The sequence below is a fragment of the Dermacentor andersoni genome, chromosome 3, assembly GCF_023375885.2.
Source record: "Dermacentor andersoni chromosome 3, qqDerAnde1_hic_scaffold, whole genome shotgun sequence".
NCBI classification, from domain to species: Eukaryota; Metazoa; Arthropoda; class Arachnida; order Ixodida; family Ixodidae; genus Dermacentor; species Dermacentor andersoni.
In genome coordinates, this window is record NC_092816.1 from 129,243,975 (window position 1) to 129,257,439 (window position 13,465).

The 13,465-nt window shown below is 47.8% G+C and overlaps 1 protein-coding gene across 1 annotated transcript in view; it reads right to left on the reverse strand.

Moving 5' to 3' along the window:
• Positions 1-13,465, reverse strand: part of LOC129380179 (glutathione S-transferase 4-like) — a 32,810-nt gene that overhangs the window by 10,305 nt on the left and 9,040 nt on the right. The window lies entirely within an intron of this gene.

A 13,465-nucleotide genomic window follows, 5' to 3' on the forward strand; every position in this document is an offset into this window, starting at 1 on the left:
GCCGGCCGCAGAAACGTCAGGAGGGTCGACAGGATGGCGCGACAAGCAGTCCGCATCTTGATGTAACCGGCCGGTCTTGCATACAACTGAATAGTTGTATTCTTCTTGAAGGCGGAGAGCCTAGCGACCAAGGCACCCTGAAGGATCTTTGAGGGACGAAAGCCAACACAGAGCGTGGTGATCAGTGATGACTGTGAATTGGCGGCCGTACAAATAGGGGCGGAATTTACCCACTACCCGAACGAGAGTCAGACACTCGCGTTCGGTGATGGAATAATTGCGCTCAGCAGAGGAAAGAAGGCGGCTGGCGTAGGCAATAACACGTTCTCGCCCTTGTTGTTTCTGTGCCAAGACAGCGCCAATACCGTGGCCGCTGGCATCGGTTCGGACTTGTGTTGGAGCTGACGTATGAAAGTGAGCGAGAATGGGCGGGGAAATAAGCAGCCCAATCAGCTCGGTGAAAGCACCAGCTTGCTCAGGGCCCCAAATGAATGCGCCGTCTTTCTTGAGGAGCTGAGTGAGAGGGCGCGCAACATTCGCAAAATTTCGGACAAACCAACGGAAGTAGGAGTAAAGACCCAAGATGCTGCGAACATCCTTGGCACTTGTTGGCACGGGAAATTCTTGCACTGCCCGTATTTTATCGGGATCAGGGCGTACACCAGGGGCGCTATAACGTAAAACAATTCCAAACTTTTCTATTCCAATTCAGCTATCAGCCCTCCACGATTGGTCAAAAATATTTTTCGACCACCACCACTTCACCTGTCTGTCACGCAACGTCACCAAAACCGCGATACCTCGCCATCTGACATAATGTGTACACACTATTATGCAGGATCTGAAAGAAAAAAGAAAAACAGTTATTTCTGATTCGACCCCTTTTCGCCATTATCCCTCGGCTATTGGTAAAAGGTTTTCGGGCTGCACCCACTTCACCTGCCTGTCACGCGACGTCACAAAACCGCAAGAACTCACGCGTCAAAGTGACGTGTACACGATAAAGGTGCACTGTTCTGCCGAACAAAACTGAATTTTCTTCGGAATAGCCGCAGGCTGCCCCGTTCCGAAAGGAATAAAAGATGGCCGGCGATCGCTCAGACGCTGGCTACTCGCACCTGCCGGAAAGCATGGGTGTATTTGCGTATAATAAATCTTCTTGAGTTGCCGTGTAACGTTTTCGAGCACTTTCGGCAAGTTTACCCCCTCATTCTGCCAACTCTTCTTTGCTGAGGGTCCGTTTTAGCGTCATTCTTGAGCTTCCGATGCATGTCGCCGGGATTTTCGACCAGCCACCGCAAGCTAAGTAAGGGAAAGCCAACCAATCGTAGACACCGGCACCACCCTCTTCATCTCGTTATCGACTTTCAGTGCAGTGGCTCAACCCCATCGAATCCCTCTCCCCTTGAGCGTTCTTCTCGCCTCTTGTCAGCCAATTAAATACGACAAGCCGCTGAGTGTAGGCAATGTTATTCGTTTTTCAAGCAAACAAAACTGACCTCCTATGAACGAGGAGAGCGTTTGATTGGTCTGTTCAGACAACCCTGCGGGTGACCGCCCAGTGCTTGCGTTGGTGGTTACGCAAATTTGACGTCAGGAGATTCGAATAGAAACATATTGGAATAGTTTTACTTTATAGGGACCCAGAAGAATCGACGAGATGCCCGAGCACAGAGATTTCCCGACGACCGAAGTGGCACTTGGACGAATTTACTTGTAGCCCCGCCTGACGGAAAACAGATAGGATCGTCGATAGGCGTTCGAGGTGTCTCGCAAAAGTCGGAGAAAGAACGATCCCGTCTTCCAGGTAACAGAGGCACATGGACCACTTGAAACCATGTAGGAGGGCGTCCATCGTTCGTTCAAATGTGGCCGGGGCTTTACATAAATCGGAAGGCATCACTTTCAACTGATACAGGCCATCGAGAGCAATAAATGCTGTCTTCTCGCGGTCCATGTTGTCGACGGCAATTTGCCAGTAGCCGGAGTGAAGGTTTATGGACGAAAATGCTATTGTGCTCCATGCAGGCAATCCTGAGCATCGTCAATGCGTCGTAGCGGATAGACGTCCCTCTTGGTTACCTTGTTGAGGTGTCGGTAATCCGCGCAAAATCGCAAACTGTTGTCGTTCTTTTTAACTAGTACAACAGGGGATGCCCATGCGCTGCAAGGAGGTTCGATGATGTCTCGAGAAAGCATCTTGTCAACTTCATGTTGGATGATTTGTCGCTCAGTAGGTGAGACGCGGTAGGGTCGCCGATGGATCGGGCTCATATCACCGGTGTTTATTCGATGTTTTACGATAGATGTTTGTCCTAGAGGGCGCTCTCGAAGGCCGAATATGTCCCAGTATGAGGCAAGGAGGCAGCGTAGTTCATTAGCACGCTGGGGCGGAAGGTCGGGAGCAATCATTTTTGTTAGGGCATTCAAATCTGAAGGGACAGGGGGCGAAGCAAGAGTTGAACACCAGGAGCTGTTACAAGTTAAAGCCGAAACGTTGTAGTCTCTGGCCGGCGTTATTTGCGCCAGGGATATTCCGCGCGGGAGTACTTGTGTACAAACTACAAAGTTCACAAGTGGAAGGCAGGACGCGTTGTCCAAAATGGTAATGACGGTGCGAGGAAAAGCGACGTTATGCGAGAGCAGGACATCCGGATTAGGGGATGCGATGTAGTCACCGTCTGGTATAGGTGGAAAGGGGAGACACGTACGTAGGTAAAGGCACGGTGCGGGAGGCGAATATGCTCTGTGGAACATAGCCGTATCGGAGCACTATCGAGAGGGTCAATAGCAGCGGGTAGAGCGAGTTGCACTAAACCAGCAGAACAGTCTATAAAAGCGGAATGTGTAGACAGAAAGTGAAGGCCCAGAATGAGGTCGTGAGGGCAGTGCTTTAGAACATAAATTAAAACAGAAGTATGATGTCCGGCGACACTCACGCGAGCCGGACTCAGGCCAATAACGGCTGATGTTCCACCGTCGGCGACTTGGACCACAGGTGACGGGGCAGGAGTAGGGACTTTCTTGAGACGATTCCGAAGCTGAGCATTCATCACAGATATGTGCGCGCCACTGTCAATCAGAGCCGTAACAGGTACACCATCCACGTTCACGTTAATGAGGTTCCGATGTGTGGGCAGGGTCAGAAGAGGATTTCTGTGTCGGCTCGGTTTGGCAGCATAACCTCCAGGTGCTGCCGTTAGTTTTCCGGAAGTGTGCGCCGGAAGGAGCTAGGGTACGATGATCGGCGAAATGGGGGCGATCGGGAGAAGCGGCGACATGGCGAATGCGAGCGGCTAGAGCGGGTAGGCAGAGAAGTGTCGCCAGAATGTACTGGCTGCGTTTGCGGGGGGAACCGAGGAGCAGCATGAGGGCCGTGGGATGGGAGGTAGAGCCAGGGGGTCGAAATCCACGAAGACCGGCAGTGGCGTGAAATATGGCCGATGCGGCCACAAGTGAAGCATATAGGCTTGTCGTCTGGAGTGCGCCATTCGGCCGGATTGCGACACCGCTTTTGGGCATTCAGGCTGCGGGTGCGTATGACAGTGCTGGACGGAGTGTAGTCAGGTCGATTAACTGAGCAGACGTTGGTCAAGCCAATGTTGGCCGATTCCTGACACACGACGGACTGTATCAGTGAGACGGTCGCCTGGCAATTGTCTGGCGTGAAGCTTGGCTCGTGAAACTCAGAAACGTCCAACAGTCATCGCCTACAACTCGGTTATGCAGCAAGCCCCGACGCACGGAAAATTTCTACTACGGCGCCGGGACTGCCATGTTCGGTGAGTAGGAGAAAACGCGCAGTGAGATAGTCGCCCGTGCTCGCAACCCGGCTAATGTCATAATTGTTTGGTCTGTGAACTTGTTGATGCTAGATGCTGGCAAGTTCACTATAAATAAAAGGAAGCAGTAAGAAGCACATTAAAAGAAGCATGGCATACGGTCATGTTTGTGTTATGAATTAAAGCACTGGATTACGATACAGAAGCAGCGGGAAATCACACTCTGCAGAATACCAGTAAACATTCAGTGCGACACAATTTGACAAATAATATTGAAACGTCCTAGAAATTTGAACAAAAAATAAAGGCTTAATAGTCGCGACGGCACATCACAGTCGCCGTAGGCGTCGAAATCTCTATAACGAAATTATTTTTGAAGAGCTCTGATAACATCCACGCAACAATGGTTGATTGTGTACTGTTAAATGCTCATGCTCTGCGGCCTAAAGCTTACGGCACGGCGCGACAACGCGCTCGCAGCCAAAGCGAAGCAATTTGCGCCAACATGCATACATATGCCCAGTCGGTCCTTAAGAGGCGTCTTTAAGAGTAAGAAAGTTTCCCCATTTTGAGAATACTTACAGAAATGTCCAGGAGGGCTACCACGTGGTGGTTTTACTGAGCGCCGTAAGCCAAACCATTCAGGAACATGCCACGTGATCCCTCATACTACGCAAGGGAGGCGCTTCCGACAGATGGCGACTCCGTAAGCCCTCGCCCCCAATATGGCTCGACGAGATTGAGCTGCAATAATCAGTTCCCCTTGCGCCCGGTCACGAAATGTGCCGTTGCAACCGTTGCACATAGCCGCCCCCGTCTCCCTACCTCCCACCCCATGGCCTTTCGCGCGAAGGAAAACAGCACGTTTGCTCGCTGCTTTCTTCGCCCGCCAAGCCAAATTTAGCCGCAATCGGTGGCTTCCCTCGCATGCTTCCACTCGCATACCGCATGCGACGCGCGGCGACAGTGTTACCACCCTTGGACCTTGTACAGAACATCACGGCGACGGCGACAGCAAAATTGCGCCGGGAGCGTCCATATTGAAACTTGCACTCGTTTGTCTTTATCCGCTGGCCGCGTTTCACCGCCTTAGAAAAGCTATCGTTCAGCACAGGCCACGCCTGCATGTATCGGTAGTTTCTAGAATGTTATCTATGGTTCTATACGCTGTCTGTTGTCACTGAACCGTGTGTAATCCGATTGCATGTGTACGCGACGCGAATTGCATAGTACTTTCTTGAAGACACGCGGACACCAGCGATTGCTCTGGAACCTTCAATGACTCATGTATGAAAGCCGACGTGCTTGACCCATTGAACAAATTTTCGACGAGCAGCGACTGTGTTCGCCGCTGTCGTTGTTTGAGTGGAGCATGTTTTTGATGGCACAGGTTCGCAATAACAATGAAGACTCCTTTTGCTTTATTTACAAGAAACTATGACATAGGCGAGGGAACAGAGTGCCGGCAGCAGTAAGCGGCACCAGAGAGAAACGTTAGATACTCGTGCTCGTATAATCCACTGCGTATTATCCCTTAAGCAAGACGACTTTGTTTGCATCATTTATGGCTCACTTCCTTCGGAGTAGAGTAATATTGAAATTTAGGATGTGCTTCTAAGGCAATTCCTGTACATTTAAATAAGACACCTCGTGAGGAGCGCAATATATGCATGTAGATAAGCAGGTAACCAAATATTATTTTTGCCTTAATTAACTGAGAAAGAAATATCCATAATTCAATCTATCTTTACTTCCGCTACAGTCCCCAGAAGGCAATAGAAGAAAAAGCGGTAACTTATCGAGCTCCTGAACCTTACACTGTTCGTCAAATGGGCCAATTAGGACAAGAAGCATATGAAAATTGACCATAAAGATTATACGCAGGATTGCAACAGCTACTCATAGGTTAGCAGAAAGACAACGTACCTTAAGGAGAAAGCACAACACAATAAAATAAAATTGTTAAAATAAACAAATATACAAGCTATACAATCAGAAAAATTAAAACCGCGAATGTGTATTCAATGTCCAAACACCCTTTTTGCACAATTACTTTGTCTGACAATATCGGAAAAGGGTGCATTCGTTAGCACAGTACGCTCAGTGCACGAGTTTAATAATTTCAGGGTGTTAATGGGCGTTATGTGGAAAACATAGACTGTACAGAATTTAAGGGTGATCGCGCACTTCATCCTTTCAAGCAAGTAAAAAGCCATAAGTGTCTATTTCCCAGCGATTTGCACGAATTCATTGCTAAAGCACGTCATGTGGTCGCAGTAGGCTACGGCTGTCAACCTACTACTTCATGTACTCTCGCGCTCAATATGGCTTGCAACATCATCATCATCATCATCAGCCTGGTTACTCCCACTGCAGGGCAAAGGCCTCTCCCATACTCCTCCAGCTGCCCCGGTCATGTACTAATTGTGGCCATGTTGACCCTCCAAACTTCCTGATCTCATCTGCCCACCTAACTTTCGGTCGCCCCCTGCTACGCTTCCCTTCCCTCGGAATCCAGTCCGTAACCCTTAATGACCATCGGTTATCTTCCCTCCTCATTACATGTCCTGCCCATGCCCATTTCTTTTTCTTGATTTCAACTAAGATGTCATTAACGCGCGTTTGTTCCCTCACCCAATCTGCTCTTTTCTTATCCCTTAACGTTACACCTATCATTCTTCTGTCCATTGGCTTCCATTGGCTTCTTTCCATTGGCTTGCAACACGAGAGTCCATTTTTCGTGGTTTTTTTTTATTTCTAGTCGCTCCAATGGTGCCATACAGTGCCCGTATGGCAGTATGGCAGCACTTAAACGAAAAATTGCTGAACTCCGTTCTGATTACTGGTAGCGCACTGTTTACACGAAAAATGGCACTGGCCATTTTTTGTTGATGTGAAAGCGTCAAATGCCTCATTGAGTGGAAAATTGGATGCATTTCCGCTCAACGGGAAAGCTGTCGGAAATGCGGAGCGGTAATTCGCCAGTGTTTCCTTTGTGTGAAGCTGGGGATTTTCTCTCTGTGTTGTCGCTTGGCTTCCGCTTCACGTTGTCGCACAGACGAATCGGCCCTCCGGCGTGGCTGTCTTTCATGAGCAAGCGCCCGACATGGCACGTGCCCATGGCGGAATAGACCGGCTTTTCTTTCGCAGGGTCTATTCAGAGAGGGCGTAGCGCCCTCTATTGACTAGTTTCGGTATTAGCCTGGCTGTTGTGGTGGCTCTCTTGATTAGTTTTGGTATCAGCCTGGGTGCGTGACGGCCAACGACATTGGACGGACGCCATCCAGGCCCCTAAAGTGCTCCGCACATAAGAGCGGGCGTTTGTCGTCTGTAGTAGCGACAGCGCACCAAAATTTGCTCTGCCATTGGCTACAACGCCACGTCATGAGCACACCTCGATGTAGTCCCCGTTGGCTGCGACGCTGCGTCAAAAGCTCGAGTAGATGGAGCAGAGCTGGAGAATGCGGATGCCTACTGCTGCGATAGCACGCCGGGTGTTGCGTGACGGCAGTAAGCATTGCCGCGACGCCACGTCACCCTCCCTCTCGCTCTCAGAAGCCGGCGCGTGGTCCGTGTCTCTCTCTCACCCCACTAGCTGCTGCGCACCTGCCCGCCTTGGTGGCTCCTGCTCCTTCCTCGGTCTCTCGTCACGCAAGACGTGGATGGCATGCTGCGTTGGCAAAGCAGGCTGCTGCTGCTGGCTGGTACGGGCAGCACGTACCATTATCGTACCTTACTCGCAGCGCGTAACCTGAAGGACAGATGAGCGGCGTTCAACTGTACAATAATGATTTGGCTTTCATTACTTATGAGAACTGTTAGGCGTCCTTAGATTTTCCTGAAAGAACTGAGAGGTGTATGCCATGTTGTAACTCATATTGAACGCGATAGTACATGAGGCCCACGGTGGTGAAGTGGAAAGACAGCTTCTTTTTCTATTCTGCCTTTCTCTTTTTACCAATTCCTTCGTTTAATTTGGTTCATTTCGCAGCTGTATTATAGATAAGTTGCGATTCTGCGTTGGCTTCGTTTACGCTTATGGTGTATAAGGAAGCTTACAGACTAGAATGCCTGCCTGCCACACTCTTTAATTGGCACACCGTACTTGTTCGAAAAGCAGGGGCGCAACTACATTGCGCAAAGTTGAGGGCTATCGTCCCATATCACTGTGCAAAGTGGGCTATAAAATGTTCATGAAGATATTAGCTAACCGCCTTCAAACAGTAATTCATTCAATCGTGGGCAACCATCAAACATGTAACACTACAGGAAATTCAATCCTGAAAAATACCCACGTTACGTGGTCTGGGCTCATATGTGAAGCAGGCAGTATAGGTCAGGTCCCAATAGTGTAGATTGATTTGGCAAATTAATTTGACAATGTAGATCGCTACTTCTTGTTACGTGTATTAAAGCACGCAATCAATAGATCACGCTTCCTAAAGGTATGAGCACCTGTTATGCTAATGTCTCAGCTAATAATGACTGTCTCTCCAAACACATATTCCTCAAAGCGTCGGTAAGCTAAAGTGAGTCATGTCCAAGCTTTTGTTCCCTTTGCACTTGGAGCCGCTATGTGCGCGACATCGGTAAGACCATACGTTTCCCAGGTTCACACTGCAATCTGATGAGTGTACGGGCCTATACAGACGACATCGCCTTTTTCTGTGCTGATATGAAAAGTGTAATAACGCAGCCGTAACGCAGCATTCTTGTGCAGTTAGCGGTGCAGCTGTTAACTTCGAAAAAGCTCAGGATTTTGGTTTGAACTAAGATGTGAGATGCCCAATCACTTTCCAGGTAATCATTAGAAGCAGATTTTCAAGTACATAGGTATACCCCTCTCTCATACGGTAACAGCAGACCTCACGAACTGCTTATCAGAATTTGCGGATGTATGTATATCGTCAAACTCACTCATAACAGTGGTAGCAGTTGTGCCACATTGAGCTGAGCTGAAGCTTGAAATAGGTTCCAGGCAGCCGCGTTTATGTCTTGCAAGTGCCACACTCCTCACTGCTTAGTTTGCAAGCTTGCCATCTCATGTTTGCTACTTTAGTCCGTAGCTGACGTGTTGAAGCCGTGCGGCGTCATAACCGTTTCCTTCCTCTTGAAAACGGCGGACTCGGCCCGGCCCACCTCTTCGTTAGACGACTTGTCTTCGATTTATTCCATTTTCGTTATGTTAGTAGACCATTTTTACAAAAATGTTAGTTCCTTATGCAGCTACCTTACATAAATAGTAGTTTCATCTCCTGCCAGAGATATTCCAATGGATCTTTTGGTATTCCTAAAGGGCGATTTTGGACGTTTCAACGTGCTAAAGGCTCGCTTTCATCATGGCTTATATTTTCACTACCTCCCTAAATTCTGCTGCACTTGTAAACACATTGTTCCATGTTCCCTTTTATTGTGTACTTAGCCTACAGTGGTATTTACCTTGATGTACTTAAGCGTGTCCGGTGAATCGTCATTCCCTCAGGTGTCAAAACGTCTTTCTTTAAATTTAAGAGACAACCTTTCCTGTCGACATTTGCTGAAGAAAATGGGTTGTTTCGTGCCTTTGTCTATTAAAGTGCTTTGTGCCTGCGTGCTGAAAGTACTGATCACTGTTTTGTAGATGGAAAGAAGGCTACTGCGGATTCCAACGAGGCTTGGGGATGTCGCGGACCAGAACTGCAGCAAGCCTCCGGTGCAATTACGTTGCAATGAAGTAAGTGGCACTGTGAACACCCAAAAATAGGATCGGGCGCTTGATGCCGTGCTGGTCCGCGACATTCCCAAGTCTCGTTTGAATCTGCCGCAAACCATTCTCCTCGGCAAGAATGGTGTACGACGCCTGTCTTGCTTTTTAACGCTTTGTGTAGGTCTCATCCTGGCAGAAGGGCTGATAATGCAAGGCCGAATCGCTGCTTTTGGGTCATCGAGAATCAATACGTTTCCGAAGCGGCAAGCTCCTCCGACGTTAGGTGTTCTTTAGAGGTTGGCAGACGACGGCAGGCTGCGACAAACCTCAGTATTCATGCTGTCACCCTTAGCACCCGCAACAAGCTACTGTGTCTTGAGAAGTCGAAGAGAGCGTGCACCAATGCAGCTCAACCTTGTAGCGTAATGGTGTCTACTTCTGAGTCCCTGTCTTGTGCAAAAGGCAGATTGGAAGCCTAGTGCTTGGGTCATTCTTCATGTCTGGGTAAGCGAACCGCTCCTAACCAACAAATTTTGCTGTCGGTCATAGACCAGATTGAAGTGCCCTGAAAAACGAGGACATCTAGGTTTTCTTTTACATAATAGTAGTTGCACTGAGAAAAGTTTATGCTATCTTGAATTTCTGGGACCCTGTTTATGACAAACTGTTGCCACCTTGTAGCGACACCTCGCATCCAACTAAGAGCCACCGTTGAATTGGTCCAAAAATAGCATTTCAAACAATGGATTGCCTGAGTGACAGCTATGTACTTTGCAAGTCAGGCACCCATTAAAGCTTCGGTAACCGGTAAAGCCGTGAAAGTGCTAGCTCTTTTAGTGGAACAACTCCGGCTTTCGCCATGAGCATCTCTACAGATGCATCTTCGTGGTTCTGGTTCAGGTAAGTCGGAGCACCATAGGCTGCGTTGCTTGCGTTCGTAAAATCGTGGAGATCATATGAGTGCAAGGCGCTAGTTAGTCAACAAAGCCTGGGCACTCAAAGAATCCTAATATCAGGCACATCTTTGCACCTCGTATGCTTCAATCCCTGTCAAGTTCTGTCATAATCTCGCAACTCCAATCCGGTCCCATTTGCCAAATTCTTTGAAAGAGAATCTTGGCGGGGAACAGAAATGAATCTTCAAGACATAGAGGGTCGAACATACGAGCGCAGACCCACAAGATGGACCGTTTCGTTCACTGAACTCCTTGTAAAGATTCAATAACCGAAGCTTAGATTGTCTCATCTGATGGTCCACAGTACTCAAGTATCTTCGTTTGCTCCTGCTGTTTTATCCGTCTTTTCATATTAGTGTAGTTAGTCACCAACTTTTGCAACTATATTCCAGCCTGTGCGAATATTTCTGTACTGTGATCGTTTATTTCACAGGAGACCTGGGCAGTTGGAACGATGGTGACCATGTCGCTAACCTAAAAGCAACTTGCTAACTTCTCAGCTAATGGACAGTTGTTTCCAGATACGCGCTGAGTAAAAAAGGGGCTTGCCGTCGTGCCTAACGGTACGCAGATCATGCGGCAATCGTGCACATGATGCATGCCACATATTCCTCTTGGCATTTCTTTTTCAAACCACATGAATCTCAGGGCGTCCCTGACGCACGGTTTGATTCCAATCATCAACAAGATTTTCTGAACGTCAGCAACGATTTCGAACTGGCGCAGGCTAAAGCACAGCAACACCGTCCACTATTATTGCTGAGGTTAGGGCCTCTCTCCAGGAGGTTGTTCAGCGAAATCATCCCAGTGTCATGGGACGACAAATCGCAGGCCACTCTGAGTTTACTCGTGAGGAACGATTCCCTGATTAGTTCACGTTGGGTCATATAATCCTTTGTCATAATCACTTCTTCCATGACGCGAATTGGTTTCACATGACCATCCTTAAGATACTGTCTGACTGCTGCATCGCAGCTAAGCAGAACGTCTTTCTTCTCAGATAGCCGATGAAGGAAGCCGCGAAACTGTTTGATAGCTAACGCACGATTATCTTGCAGGTCTGCTTGCAAGTCGTTCCCAGGCAGACAAACTTCATATCTGATATCGGGCAAGTCAATGGTTTCGCGGAAGGCTTTCAAAAACTTGCTTGTCATGAGAGCAAGAGCCTCTGTGTTCCCTAAGCTATTGAGCTGCCAAACCGTGTGCAGTTCGATGGATACCGAGAAATGTCTCCTAATTACAGCGACTTTTGCTTGTGTGTGTGGATGAACGGGCTCATCCTTGCTTGTTGGTGCTTGGAATGTCCAGCCTCGACAGCTTCAATTCAAAGGAGTGCTTTCCAATTACCATCGCAAGCTACGTATTTCCGAATATCTTCGACAACAGGTCTGACGCAATGATTAAGCAAACAATTTATTGGTGAACGTTCGGTAAGTAAAGAGCATCAGCCAATCCTGGGCCACGATTGTGTAGGCCTTTGATTATTTCGTGGTCTTTTGGCACTTCAACAAGGACTTCGCATATGTGTGCTAATTCTACTGCTTTGATCACGTGAATAACACTGTCGAAATTAATTTGTCAGTTTGCTTGCACTAGTCTTCGACGAGTACTTCGCCCTCCACCTTTATTCCCTAGAACGTTGACGGTAAGGTCAATCTTTCTTAACACCTTGCGGCCCCTCTTCCTTGAGAAATATTCCATCATGGAAGATAGCTGTATACCATTATCCAGCATACCTCTGATGTACCATCAACCCTTGGCACCCTTTATCCAATAGCCAAGCTCTGAACGTTTGCAGAAATATGGTGCCTATGCTACTTCGCTCTTTTCCACCTGACGCAGCACACATGGAAGCACTGCTCGTTGCCAGTTCTGGTGGCGTATTTACGGGAGCACGTTTAGCGCCCATTCTGGAACACATCGAAGAAGCGTATCTTCCTTGACAATTCGAGCAGCTCACCTTACCCGTACAGCCCCTTGCTCGGTGTCCCTTGGTGGTACACTTAAAGCAGCAGCCAGCCGTCGACAGTAGACGATTTTCCACGAAGTTATCAATCGATGCGTTACAATCATGCGTTGGATGTTCCTTCTAGCAAAAGACGCGCGCCTCCTCCCTCGTGATGGGAAGCATCATAGCCGTAATTCCTCTTGCACCATAAAACCATAAATGCCTAACTATCCATCGTCATGGCCTTCTTAGTGAGGACAGCAGGTGACGGCGTTGGCTGCCTCTTACGGCTGCCGGAAGGCTACTTTTCACCAGTGTACTCCACTGGCAATATTCCATGATTATGTTTTGTGGAATTGATTTTGTCAGCACCTCGCATAGCATTGCGGCGCACACCAGGTATTGGGCAAATGGGTGCACTTCCCAAAAAGTTCCCTTTCAAGTACGTGGGTGCATTAGTTCCCTTAAACACCACCCTTTTGTAAGGTACAGGAGTTGACGCACAGACACGAGAAGCCACCCTTAAGGGTGCAACTTTCCTTTGTATATAGAATCGTGTACAATAAGAGAAAGTGCAGAAAATTGCTTACCCTTTGAAGACAAAACTAAAGCAAGTAATCAGAGCGTAAACTCAAAATCATCAAAATTCATTTATGAATCTACGTGAAACTAAAATATTAGTCATTAGTAGCATATCTACGTTAACCTAAAATATTGCACAATAACAGTCATTTTAATAATGACAGTCATTAGGAAAATTTTTAATTGCCACCTGGTCGCCACTGTAACAGCAAACTATACCAGTCCTGGTTAGTGAAGCGTGGATGTTCGTTATGAAAACATCTATCAATATTTCGAACTGTGCAGTGACTCAAGTAGGCGCCTCGATTGCATTGGAGCAGCCGTTAGAAAACAAAAATACCTAAAGGCTGTCCAGGCAACAGTTTTGACATAGGATGTCTATGATGAAATCGTTCCACAAAATATTGTCGCATTTATTGTCATTAACAAATTGGAAGAACCGGTCTAAGCACTCGATGAAGCATTTGCATTCAGCACCCGGAAGCCAGAAGTAGAATGCTGTATGGTTGTA